The 13,617-nt window shown below is 35.2% G+C and overlaps 1 long non-coding RNA gene and 1 pseudogene across 3 annotated transcripts in view; one reads left to right on the top strand and one right to left on the bottom strand.

Annotated features, from left to right (window-relative positions):
* Positions 1–2,259, bottom strand: part of LOC120102301 (uncharacterized) — a 43,545-nt gene extending 41,286 nt beyond the window's left edge. Inside the window, exons 1-2 of one of the 3 annotated variants that reach the window (XR_005503628.2) lie at positions 2,137–2,259; positions 1,208–2,029 (exon numbers count right to left, since the gene is read on the bottom strand). This is a non-coding gene — a long non-coding RNA (uncharacterized LOC120102301). Of the gene's footprint in view, positions 1–1,207 lie in introns of all 3 variants that reach the window. The other 2 variants (XR_005503632.1, XR_010066185.1) reach the window with 2 other exon arrangements.
* Positions 2,260–10,118: 7,859 nt separating this feature from the next.
* Igkvl-ps19 (immunoglobulin kappa variable like, pseudogene 19) lies at positions 10,119–10,675 on the top strand (annotated as a pseudogene).
* The last annotated feature ends 2,942 nt before the right edge of the window (positions 10,676–13,617 follow it).

Here is a 13,617-nt window from a genome sequence, read left to right as displayed (position 1 = left end):
TTGAGCACATGCATGTTTGTATTAAGGGAACTTTGCAGATAAGTGTTTATCTGTAAGGTGTTTATACAAAAGGTTGAATAGGGGAAAGATAAAATGAATGAAATGATAAAAGAACTAATAAAATATTATAAATAAATGTGAGAAATATTAAATAAAAGGTCCAGGGCCTTATGATCATTGTTTTAAAATCAAAAACCTTTGTTTTGTAGGTATGTATGATTATATGTATGTATGCCTGGATATATACATATAAGATAGGGTATGTCTATGAGAGCTAATATGATTTTTGTGTGGTTTTGATGTAACTTAGTTTTATATTATAGTTTCTACATCTATTCATTTTCCTGGAAACTCCATGATATTATTTTTTACTTTACAGTGTAATAAATCCCTGTGGTGTATATGTGCTATATTTTCTTCATTTAATCATGTTTATGGACATCTATGTGAGTTCCACTTATTAGCTGCCATGAAGAGGTGAGCAATAAACACATACATCCAAATTTCTCATGGTACGGTATAGAGATCTTTTAGTACATGCAGAAGAATACTGTGACTGAGTCACACAGGACTTACACTTTTAGTGAATTGAGAAATGTTCACTTTATTCCCAAATTGACTGTACTGCATTGGGTTGATCACCAATGTTCTGTGAATTAAAGATCTTCTTCCCTAAATTTATGTCAACGTGTGTGATAATTTTTGATGGTACTCATTTTAATTTGTATTTTCCTTATAACAACGAATGATGAACAAATAAAAACACTTTTTGCTATTAAAAACATAAAATAAATACACATAAAAAATAAATACATGTGTGTTTGTGTACATTCATGCCATGTGTGCAAAGGTGTCCACAAAGGCCTAAACACCATTTTGCTTCACATTTCCTGAAGCCAGAGTTTCAGTTGATTATGAATCACTTACATGTGTGCTAAGAACTCAGAGTTTCTGGAAGAGTATCAAGTGCGTTTGACTACTAAAACTCTTCTCTAGCCTTTGCTCACAAAAAAAGTGTATGAAGTTCCAGATGTATGTTATAAGATGTGATATTTCTATGATTGGTTTTATAATTTCATGAACCCAACTTATAATTTTAACAGTATTCTATAGAACCTTTTAGGCACAAAGGACTATATGAGTAATACTTAGTGTATTCATCATGAACTAAGGAATGTGAACATTAAAAAAGGACAGATATAGGTACCTTAACTGCAGATCTTCAACTTTCTCTCCTCTTCTCCAAATCAAATCCGAAAGAACTTATCCTCAGTGCTGTTGCAGACCACCAGCAGAGGCATTCCCTTCTTTTCTCCCTCCTTCTCCAGAAATTCACACACATGTTTTCCTATAATAACCCTATCCCATTCAACCTGATTACCCAGCCCCAACGCCAGCATGCTTTTTATGGGAACCTTCCAGCAAAGCCTGCAAGGGAGATGAATCACGTAGGCTAATTGCAGTTCTTCACTCTTCCTCCTTTCCAACAGATGAAATCCCTCAGTCTTTTTTCCAGTTAGGTATGTGATTAGCTGTTTTGGCCCTTCTTCACTCTTTGCCCCTATTCCAGGCCTCTAAAGAGATTCTGAGGGACCACAACTTATTCCTCCTGCCATGGACAACTTTATCTGTTACTCCCCTAGCCAATCCTCATTCCTAAATTTCAGAAGCAAATACATAAAAAGACAGTTTTGATGGAAGGCCTGTGTTAACACCAACCAGGACTCAAAAGAATTTCCCTCAAGGAAACACACAACTACCACACTCTATTTAGAAGCAGAAAGAACAACTAAACTGTGAGCAAAAGCATACAGCCAATAAAGAGAAGACCAGATATACTCACCTAGAATTACAATTTCGCCAATCTCAGATACCTAGATATTAGTGTAAAAATACAACCATTAACAGCCAGTACAACATGTCTTCAATAGAACTCTGCAGCCCAACCACAGGTGGTCACTAGTATTGCAACATAGCAGAATCACAAGATAAAAACCCTAAAATAGCCTTTACAAATATGAAAGAGGTCCTGAAAAAGAAAATGAATAAATACCTTAAATAAGTCTATGAATAGAAAAATGAACTGTGGTAGGAAATGAATAAAAGAATCAACAAAATAATAAGAAAAAATCTTACCAACACTATACAAGGAGGTTCCTACCAAGGTACAGGAAGCATAGATAAAACAAAATAGATTGGATGAGGAAAGAAATCCCACTTGGTACATAATACTCAAGCCACTAAACATGTAGAACATAGAATGTTAAAAGATTCTAGAGGAAAACAAACCAACATAAATGCAGACCTAGTAGAATGGGACCTGACATCACAATGGAGACTCCAAAAACCAGGAGGTCTGATGCATCTTATTCTACAGACTTTACAATGCCACTGATATCAACACAGAATCCTATACTCTTCAAAAAATTCAAATAAAGTAGATCGAAAAAGCAGACTAATGCATCATAAAACTCAATATATACTATAATTATCTGTACATCCAGAGGAAAAAAGAGAACTAACAGGGGAATGTTAACTTAAAGAGGTTAACTATATCTAGAAAAACGGGAATAAATAGTTCTTGACCAGTAAAAAAAAAGAGGGGGAAGATACACATATATACACCATGACCACCATCACCCTCACAACTACAACCACAAAAACCCAGTATTATTAATAAAGAAACATTCTACACTGATAGCTCTCTATGTCAGCAGCCTTGACTTCCCAATTAAAAAACATAGACTAACATATTAGATTAGAAAACAGAATCTGTATTTCTGCTTCATCTTAGAAATTTACCTTATCATCAGGGATAAAAATCTCAGGATAAAGTTACGAAAAAAAAAGCTGTTCTAGAAAAATGCACCTAAGAAGGAATCTGGTAAAGCCAATTCAATATCTGAGAAAATAGACTTCAACTGTAAGTAAAGTTGATACTTATGAAATTATTGCACAAAATAGAAACAGAAGGACCATATCCCAATTAGTTTTGGAAGGCCTTATATCTAAGCAATGAAAAGACCAAACAAAGAAAATTATAGAACAATTTCCTTTATGAAGAGAGATTGCAAAATTCTCAATACAAGTTTTGCAAACTGAATCCAAGGATTTAACAAAAGTGTCATCCACCATGATCATGTAGGCTTCAATTGAGAGACTCAAAGGAGGTTCAACATATCTAAATCAATAAGTTTAATCGATTTTTAAGTAATCTAAAACACAAAAGAAATGTAATCATCTATGAGCTACAGGAAAGACTCTTGGAAAACAAAAAAAAAAAAAGAAAAACTCTAACACCTCTTCTTGATAAAAGATCTGGAGTAGTTAGGAAAGTAACATAAAACAGGCAGTTAACATCATTTTGTTCAGAGACAAAATTGACTTAAATGGAGAGAAAATAAAAGTAATTCCCCTAAAATCAGGAAAAATCAAGGTTATTCACTGTTTTGCTATCTATTCAATATTTTACTTGAAGTTCTGGTAAATGAGAATATTACTTGAAGTCTTAGAAAGAGCAATAAAAAATTGAAGATCATGAGGATATAAGTTGGAAAGAAAGAAATCAAAGTATCTTTATTTGAAGATTATATGATAGTATACATAAGTGACTTTAAAAATTCCAAAGGGTTAGAGTTGGTAAAGACCTTCAGCAATGTATCTGGTCAAAAAATTAAGTCACAAAACCAGTAGTTTCCTTATACAAAAATGAAAAATTATACTGCCCATTACTTCTTTCTCCCCATCTCTCCTTCCCTGGTCTCCCTCTGCTTCTACCTCCCACAATAACCCTTTTCCTCCTTCAAGGGAGGACTGAAGAATCCATACCCTGGTCTTCTTCCCTTCTAACCTTTTACGGTCTGTGGGTTGAATCATGGGCATTGTAAGCTTTTGGGCTAATATCCACTTATCAGTGAGTACATACCATGTGTGCTCTTTTGTTTCTGGATAACCCCACTCAAGATTATTGTTCTGTCTATTTTTCTACAAATTCTGTGAAATTATTGTTTTTAACCATTGAGAAGTACTCTATTGTATAAATATACCACCTTTCCTGAAACTTTTCTTCTGGTGCGGGACATCTGATCTGTTTCCAGCTTCTGGCTCTTATAAATAAGGCTGCAATAAACATAGTGGAGCATGTGTCCTAGTTGTATGTTGGAACATTTTTGAGTATATATCTGTCTGTGTACTAACATCATGGAGGGTTTTTTTTTGTTGTTGTTTTTTTTTGTTTTTGTTTTGTTTTGTTTTGTTTTGTTTTGTTTTTTAATCAGTATCTCACTGTAGTGAAGTTTAAGGTTAGGAATGGTGATTTCCCTAGAAGTTCTTATATTGTTAAAAAAATTGTTTTCTCTGTCCTGCATTTTATGATTTTCTATATGAAATTGAAAGACTCTTTCCACGTTTTTGTAGAATTGTGTTGGGATTTTGATGGGGATTGCATTGAATCTGTCGATTGCCTTTGGTAGGATGGCCAATTTTACTATATTAATTCTGCCAATCCATGAATATGGGAAATCTCTCCATTTTCTGAAATCTTTGATTTTTTTATTGAGAGACTTGACATTCTGTTCTTGTCATACAGACCTTTCCCTTGTTTAATTATCTACCCCAAGATAAAATGTTGACACATCATACCCAAAATTATGGGACACAATGAAGGCAGTGTTAAGAGTAAAATTCATAATCACTAAGTACACTGGTAAAGAAACTGGGGAGATCTTACTCTAGCAACTTAACAACACTTCTGAGAGGAAAAACATCTAGAAATAAAGGGGAAGCAAACCCTCCCAAGAGGAGTAGATCACAGGAAATATTCAAACTCGGGTCTGAAATCAACCAAATAGAAACAAAGAGAACAATAGAAAGAATCAGCAAAACCAAAAACTGGTTCTTTGACAGGTTCAACACGATAGATAAACTCCTAACCAAACTAATTAAAGGGTCCAGAGGCATTATCCAAATTAAGAAAATCAGAAGTGAAAAGTGAGACATGACAATAGAAATGGAGGAAATTAAAAGTCATCAGATCATACAACAAAAGTCTATACTCAACAAAACAGGAAAATCTAAATGAAATGAATGGTTTGCTAGACAGATACCACATACCAAAGTTAAATCAAGAGCCCGTAAACATTCTAAACAGGCCCATGTCCCATAAGGAAATAGAAGTCATTGAAAACCTCCCAAGAATTACAACAACAACAACAACTACAACAACAACAAAACAACCTAGGGCCAGATGGATTTAGTTCAGAATTCTCCTGTACCTTCTAAGAAGTCCTGATACCAGTATTCTTCAAACAGGTCCATAAAATAGGAACAGAAAGTACATTACCTAATTCATTCTATGAAGCCACAATTACTCTGATATGTAATCCACACAAGGAACCTATCAAAAAGAGAACTTCAGAACAATTTTGGTTAGGATATCAATGCAAAATACTCAGTAAAGTTCTTACAAACCAAATTTAAGAACACATCAAAATCATCATTATCCACTACCAAGTATTCTTCATCCCAGGGATACAAATTTGTTTCAATATATGAAAATCTATTAACATAATCTCCTATATTAACAAACTCAAGGGGAAAAAATCACAGGATCATCTCTTCAGATGCAGAAAAAGCAGTTGACAAAAACAACATCCCTTCAGGTTAAAAGTATTGGAGATATCAGGAATTCAATTCACATACCTAAACATAATAAAAGTAATTTACTGCAAACCAACAGCCAATAGCAAATTAAGTAGAGAGAAACTTCAAGGCATCCTATTAATATTGGGGAGAAGATGAGGATGCCCAGTCTCCCTATATCTATTCAATATAGTCCGCCAAGTTCTGGCTAGAACAATAGGACAACAAAAAGAGACCAAGGGGATACAAATGGACAAAGAAGAATTAAAGGTATCACTATTTGCAGATGATATGAAAGTATACATAAGTGACCCCAAAAATTCTACCAGAAAACTTTCTCCAGCTGCTAAACGACTTCAGCAATGTGGCTGGATATAATAAAATTAATTCAAATAAATTAGTATACTTTCTTTATACAAATTATAGGTGGGCTACGAAAGAAATTAGGAAAAAAACGAACTTCAAAATAGGCAAAGATAATGTAAGATAAGGACATTTTCTATACTCATACTTCAATTTCTTCCTTACCTATCATGAGGGAAGTTTTTTTCTGCTAATGATGAGATGAAATAAAGAGACCCACACCCACATATTTTCCAGACAGTGAAGGACATTGGACCACTCTACTATAATTGGGATGTCTCCATCAAATCTTCCCCAGTAGGGTTAGAGTATCCGGTGGAAAAGGAGGTAGAGAGACTCCAAGAATGAGAAATGATAAAGGACACCAAGAAAAATTGTTAAATTATCATGATTGACATGCAAATGTACTCACATGGAATGAGTCACCATGCACAGGGCCTACCCAAGGTCTTTCAATTTAATGTCCTAGAGCTAAAAGACATGAACACATGCCCCATTCCTAATCCTATGTATTCAGTAGATAACCACTTCCAAATAAAAATTTAGTTTCCTAGGAAAGAAACTACTCTAAACGATACCTTGGATGCATAGTATCAGATGGAAAATAGAAAATGAGCACAAAAGCATTTTGAAGCATCTTTGTCACATATTGTCATGATCAGGTTATTCCTTTTTCATCATTTATACATATTTCTAAATTTGAATTTAAATTTTATTTATTCATATTTATTCCTTCCTGTTTTTACTCGGCAGAATCTTTGGATATATATTTGCATACATGCATAAACTTCAAGGTTCAAATGTAATTGTATTAGTGTATAATTTAATTGTTTAGTGTATAAGGAAGTGTGTCTGTATCATGTGTTTTCTATTTTGTTCTTTTCTGTCTTTATGTTTTGGCCAATTATAATGTGTTGGTGTTTGTCTTATCTTTTTATATTCATTTTATTTTATTTATTATTATTATATGATTATATATTATTATCAATTAATATTGTATAGCAGCACGTTTATTTTCTAATTATAGAGAGAAAGCTGATGGAAATGGTCATGAGGAGGAGGTGCAAGAAATGGAAAGATGAGACAGCATAATCATTTTTCAATTAAAAAATGAAGGAAAGAAGTAGAGGAGAAAGAAAGGTAAAAAATGCAAAAAAGAACAAAAGAGAGAAGAAAAGGAAGAAATGAAAGAAGGAAAGAAGAAAGGAAGACAGAAATGAAGAAACATTATCCATGATACATTAATTTATAAATGTGTTTTAATAATTTCTGATACAGCATACACCTTAATATTCCCGAGAGTGCTGTTTCACTTTAGAGTCTTCTATTATTAATAATTAATATGTGGTAATCGCACACAACTTCTCCTTGTATGGAATGCCTGCGTGAATCCAGTTACTCCATTTCCTCCAAAGACTCATACTAAATCTTCTCAACTCTGATTTTCTAGTTTGATTGATTTTTCTTTTGGGATTAGTAGGATAATCTTAATATATTTAACCATTCTCTTTTTCTTCCTCTCATCCCAATCATGCTCAAACCTTTCTTCCCAAACTAACTGGCTATTTATTTTCCTGTCCCATGTGTTCTATCTTTTTTTTTTTCAAAATGTGGATGAAATTTTATTACTGTCTTCAATATACAGTAAAATCATTAGTCAAATATCAAGTACTTGAAATAGCATAATAGAATCACATATTTAAGTGCAAAGCAAAGAGATAATGTGTAATTTTATAAGCAAATTATCAAATAAAAAGACAACTTCGCCTAACTGTTGACTTTTCAAATATACTCCACTTAACACCCAAGAAAATGTTTTATACTATAAAATTCTTCTATATATTTTGAGGAATTTTCTAATATATCAAGATTTATATGAAAAATGAAATTTAAAAATTGTTAGAAAACACTAAATATGAACCCAATGTAGAAATCTGAAAATAGACTGTTCCTTTGGCAGAAAATAAATAGCTACAAACATCTCAAAATAAGTACAGTTCAATAGGATAATGGAAAAACTATATCTTTACACTTCGTATTAATACTGATATCAGATCAATTCAGATTTACTATCATTTTTAGAATATCAATAACTCTGCAACACAAATTTATGAATGTGAAAAATAAAATGTAGGAGGGAGAAACTTCTGCATATATTACACTTCACAGACAACAATATATACTCTTTACATACAGATCGCGTGGCATGTTTTACTATTCCAAAAGCTGAGCTTTACTGGGTGCTCCCCACTTAACCAGCACACAGTATTTACACTGACTAAGGCCTTTACAGTTTAGTCAACTGAACATGAAATGCACAATCACTAATATGAGCTTATTAAACACAGTTTGGAAGGGAAGGAAAGACATGTTTATCTACGCGAACCTTATCAAGAGCAGCTCTGGACTTTTAGGTTTATTTACTTAATTTTTAAAGAGCAGAGGGTTGCTACCCAACAGCAGGGTCCGGGTCACAGGCCATTCTTCTAAGTCCTTCAGTGGGTTCAGCTGAAAGAAAAAGGCGGTAGGAAAACCAACCTGAGTGCTGAAGACTGGGAAATCATACAGTGAAAACAAGATACTCACAAAATACAGGCTTGCACAGACTGCTTGCTCTCGCTTCCGTGCTGCCTATTTTATGCAGTGGTAGGTTCTAGAATGAAGTTTCTTTAAAAAAATAACATACTTATAAACAAATATCTGTAAGTAGATAAATGACAAAAATTTCCAAATTATCTTCCAATGGATTTTTACTCGTCCAAAGATGTCTCAATGTGAGAATCCCATTGTAGCTTCTTAGAGTAGAGTCTAAGTCAAACAAACACATTGAAAATTTGAAGTTACAATTCCCACTTGAGGGTGGAATGTGGCAAGTTTATATAAGGGAAGAGAATAATTTAGTCACTATAATTTTTGCAGGACCACACATTTTCCAAAATTTTACATAATTTGTGACTTTTACCACCTAAAAATCCCACTGAAGGATTGTACTACATTTCAGTTATCCATCTATCTTTTGGTGTACATATAAGTCATTTCCATTTTCTAGCCATTGTGAATAGAGTTTTAAAATATATGGATGTGCTTTCATGTCTGTTGTAGGCTAGAGAGTCCTCAGGCATGGCATAGCTGGGTAGTGTATTAATAAAATCTGTAGCTGTGTGAGAAAGTTGCACACTGATTTCACAGTTGTTGCATTCTCACCAGCACCGAATTGGAGCTCCTCTTTCTTCCTGTCCTCATTGCTCACGAGTTTTCGAAGTCTCTGTTGCAGTTATTGAGGCTTTTCAAAAGCTCCAACATAGGTTTTATATAATATATTTGCTCTAATTTCGTTATGTGGCCCAAGTGAAGGGATCAGTTGTTTCTTTAAATGGAAATGATGAAATTTTCTCTCCCGATCTAGTTGGTCTTTTAAGTAGCATGGAAAACATGTACTGTGGAAGTAATTTGTTTGAAGCTTCTAGAAATACCTCTGTGGCACTCTTCATCACTCTTGCCAAAAAGACATTCAAGTCACAATATTTGTCTTTATTTGGAAAGTGCTAAAAATATTTTGATATCTCTACCTATAAAATTCTTCTATATGTTGGTAGACTGTAAACATTTATAACATTTTTTTCTATTCTTGGTAGAAATATGTCTTTGTAGGGCATCCAGATTTTTTTACTTATTTGTAATGAAATCTCAATACTGTGATATTCACGTGTTGTTATGATTTATGGAATATTCAGACAATTTAAGATGCTTCAGTCCATATTGTAAGAAAAATTCCAAGCCATGGACTAAGACCATGGTTTTGAGGTGCTCTTCATTTCAAACTACTGAATATATCTTAGTGATTTATGCGAACTGTACTAATTATGTAACCATGTAAATAGTAGCCAAGTCTCCTTTAAATTTCAACATCTCTTATGGTAATCAGCAAAAGGGAAAATACTGTAAGAAGTCACTAGGAGCTTGGTCGGTCATCCAGGACTTTTTTGTATGTAATATGAAGTCAGTATGATTTGCAGAAGTATTTCTTCCTTCTAGTGTCCCTGCCTCTTAGAGTATTATAAGAAGGTTTCTCGCGGCTGTGTCATAATCCACATAAACTCAGGGAAAGCTCAAGGATGGTATTCACACCTCAGTTCTTGTCCTTTTGCTTTTCTGGATTTCAGGTATGACTATTCAGACATTGAAAAAATGTAGAGATGTCATTTAAATACAAAAATTTCTTGCTTTATTTGGAAGCCAGCATCACATAGAATTTTACTTTTTGTTTAAAAAATGATACAATAAAAATCCTTTATTTTTCTATGTAATTTAGAAGTGACATTCATATTCAAAGTTGTGATCTACTTATATGTCTCCTATATTTCCAGCCTCCAGAGGGGACATTGTGTTGACTCAGTCTCCAGCCACGCTGTTTGTGACTCCAGGAGAGAGAATTAGTCTCTCCTGCAGGTCCAGTCAGAATATTGGCACTAACATACACTGGTATCAGGAAAAATCAAATGAGTCTCCAAGGCTTCTCATCAAATATGCTTCCCAGTCCATCTCTGGAATCCCCTCCAGGTTCAGTGGCAGTGGATCAGGGACAGATTTCACTCTCAGTATCAACAGAGTAGAGCCTGAAGATTTTTCAGTTTATTACTGTCAACAGAGTAACAGCTGTCCACCGCAGTGAGGCAGACCATAGAAAAAAATCACCAGGAAAGCAGAAGTATGGGCTGGTTTACTTTAACTGTTTTTGGTGGTGCTTCGGCCTTCTTCAGAATGCTTCACAGATGCAGCCATGTGTAGTATTTACAGAAACATGTGGAATGAGAAATCCCTAAAGTCCCACTTTTCTCTGAAATACCTTTACTCTATTTTACCACTAGAATACATAGACTATAATTATCTTTGTCTAGTCAGACAGTCTTCTTACAGTGTATTGCGACCTGAGAAAAATCTCAGTGCTGGACAGAAGGAATTATTGATTATTCCATACCCTTATAATTGTGGGAAATTCAGATGACGCATTGTCTGAAACCATGTCATATAGATTACTCCTGCCCCCACAAAGACTAGAGAGCTCAGACTCAGAGAGTCATGTCTTTGTTGCAAAGTTCTCTCTGCATACTTTATAGTAAGTGAACTATTCTTCAATACAAAGTATTTTTATGTGTATTTATTTATATAAATTGTTCAATTGAGCTTGGAAAAGATGGCAATTTTTTTGAACACAGGTTTAGAGTTACTACTTAACAGACAAAAAATGAAAGAGATTAAAACAATAAAACTATGTTTGTCAATTGAAGGCTTCATAAATCTCTGGACATACTTTGAGTCGGTGTAAGTTAACTGGGTGGGAATTGAAGTTATTTTTATAAACAATGGCATCTTGGAGCATATTCTATCATTTTGATTCACTTTTGCCACCACAAAATTTTATGGAAATTGATGAAGTTGTAATTTTACCATTCCATTTGAAAAACATCAGTGAAATATTTGTAAGTGACAGGTCAGTCTTTGAAAAGGAAAATAAGAATGGTGATAATTTTTGCTAAGTATGCAAACAGTTCTGACACATCTCTTGATGATTTAAAAGAGACAAAAAACTTAGCAGAAAAGAATCTTCAAGCCTTAAGTAAGAAGACCTTCATCCAGGATTGCATACTATAGGGTAGGTCTTACCAGCGAAAAGATAATTCTGAAAAAGTGATTAAGAATTTAAAATGTACATGACCTACAATGTCCTGTGATCTTATTTATTCTAGCAATTTCATATAATGATTGCATATATATATATATATATATATATATATATATATATATATATATATATATTTGCAATCAGCAAGAGGGTTTATTGTCTGGATACACAGGTACCTGCGGGCGTCTCAGTCAGCTCGGAAGGACTGGCGCGCCCAGCAAACCGGGGATGGGTTTTTATAGGTTCTGGGGAGCAGAAGCAGGCATACAGAAGCAGATGATTGGTTACAGGGATTTGATTGGTGGATTCAAATGAGGCGCGGATACATGGTTGGCCAGCAAAAGAGTACGTGCAGGCTGGGGCGTCCCGGAATGTCAGGGGCTAGGGGCTTATCCCTTCCTGCCAGATGGCCTATGAATCAGTTCTGATACCTCGGGCTGGTTCTGCATTCCTTCTTCCTTATCTTTGTGGTCTGTCAGTTTTAACGGTGGGGCAGGCCCCACAGGGCCTGGGCGTGCCTGGACCTGCCCTGGCCTGTTTCAGCTCTGAGTCTGTGAATGTTAAGACTTATTTTTACTTTTATAGTTGTGGACCTTAAGCTCGTATAATTTTCCTTTTAAGGGGGGGTCTTTCATTCCCCCATTTTCTTTTAGCATTGAGTGAAATCTTTTACTCAACTTGGTTAAGGAATCTCTGTTTCCTGTTGTCTCAACCTTTGGTATTGTCTTACTATTCCTGTCTGATCTCTTTTAGTGTAGCACACAGACTCCTTCTTTAAGCAATATCAGGTCTAATCTTCTCCTATTCTGAAGGACTACCTCTGAGAGGGAGGTTAGATATTCTTGGAGGTCAGCTAAAAAGTTTTTTTTTTTTTTTTACTCTTTTTATATCTGAGTCAATGGCATTTCTGAATTATCTATGAACCTTGCATTGCAGGGCAACAGCAGATTTCCTTGTGCTGCCCTTGCAGCACCTAGATAGCCTTAAATAATTCTCAACTCTCTTTTGTGTCTTACTAAGTCTTTAGCATCAGGATTCCAATCTGGACACTATCTGAACCTATACACCAAGGTCGTGACTGTCTTTTAGAACTTTTAAACTTATACAAGTTGTGATCCCTGAGGCACAGTCCCAAGAAGTGTTAGGAGTACTAACATATGCAATGTTACATCATTTGCAATAGAAATCAAGCCTATCCCCACACCTATCCCAATGGAACCCAGGGCAAACATGAAATTCTTGTTTCTAAAGCACACACTTCAAGTGAGCATTATAGCAACCTCTCAGTCATGTCTCTGACATATCCACTTATCTGATGTGCAAGTCTAGGGAGCTTTTTGAAGATCTGAGTGTCCCTCTAGGTCCCAGCTCTCAGCCCCAACAGCAAGTACACAGCTGGTGAGGGCTGAGACTTGGCAGCTGTCAGGGTGGTCAGCAGCACCAGGTACAGTTCTTTCCAGTGAGGCTCGAGTGTCTGGGCTCCATGTCATTGTATGTAGCTGAAGTCTCCGACCTGGAACTGATGAGATGTCTCAGGGGTCCCCGGGGCATAGGCTGCTGCCAGCTGTGAGCAGATTTCTTTCTGTATCACCTGTAGGTCTTTTAGCCTGGCATACAAATCATTATTACTATGACATGTTGGTTTAATAACATCATCTAATACAGTCAGAGGAGCTGAGGCCCCATATAAGATCTCAAAGGGGGTAAGGCTGAATCTGGAAGGGGTATTTCTTGCTCTGAAGAGAGCAAGAGGGAAGGAGTGCCACCCAGTCTGCGCCAGTCTCCATGGTCAATTTGGTCAGGGTTTCTTTTAGAGTTTTATTTATTTACTCTACCTGTCCTGAACTTTGAGGTCTGTAAATACAACGTAATACACCCTGGCTTACCTTGGCAAGGAAAGTAGGGCCATTGTCTGACCAGATTACCTTGGG

Source organism: Rattus norvegicus, chromosome 4, assembly GCF_036323735.1.
Source record: "Rattus norvegicus strain BN/NHsdMcwi chromosome 4, GRCr8, whole genome shotgun sequence".
Classification (NCBI taxonomy): Eukaryota; Metazoa; Chordata; class Mammalia; order Rodentia; family Muridae; genus Rattus; species Rattus norvegicus.
The sequence above is the reverse complement of the archived record's forward strand: the minus strand, read 5'-3'. Positions and strand labels throughout refer to the sequence as shown.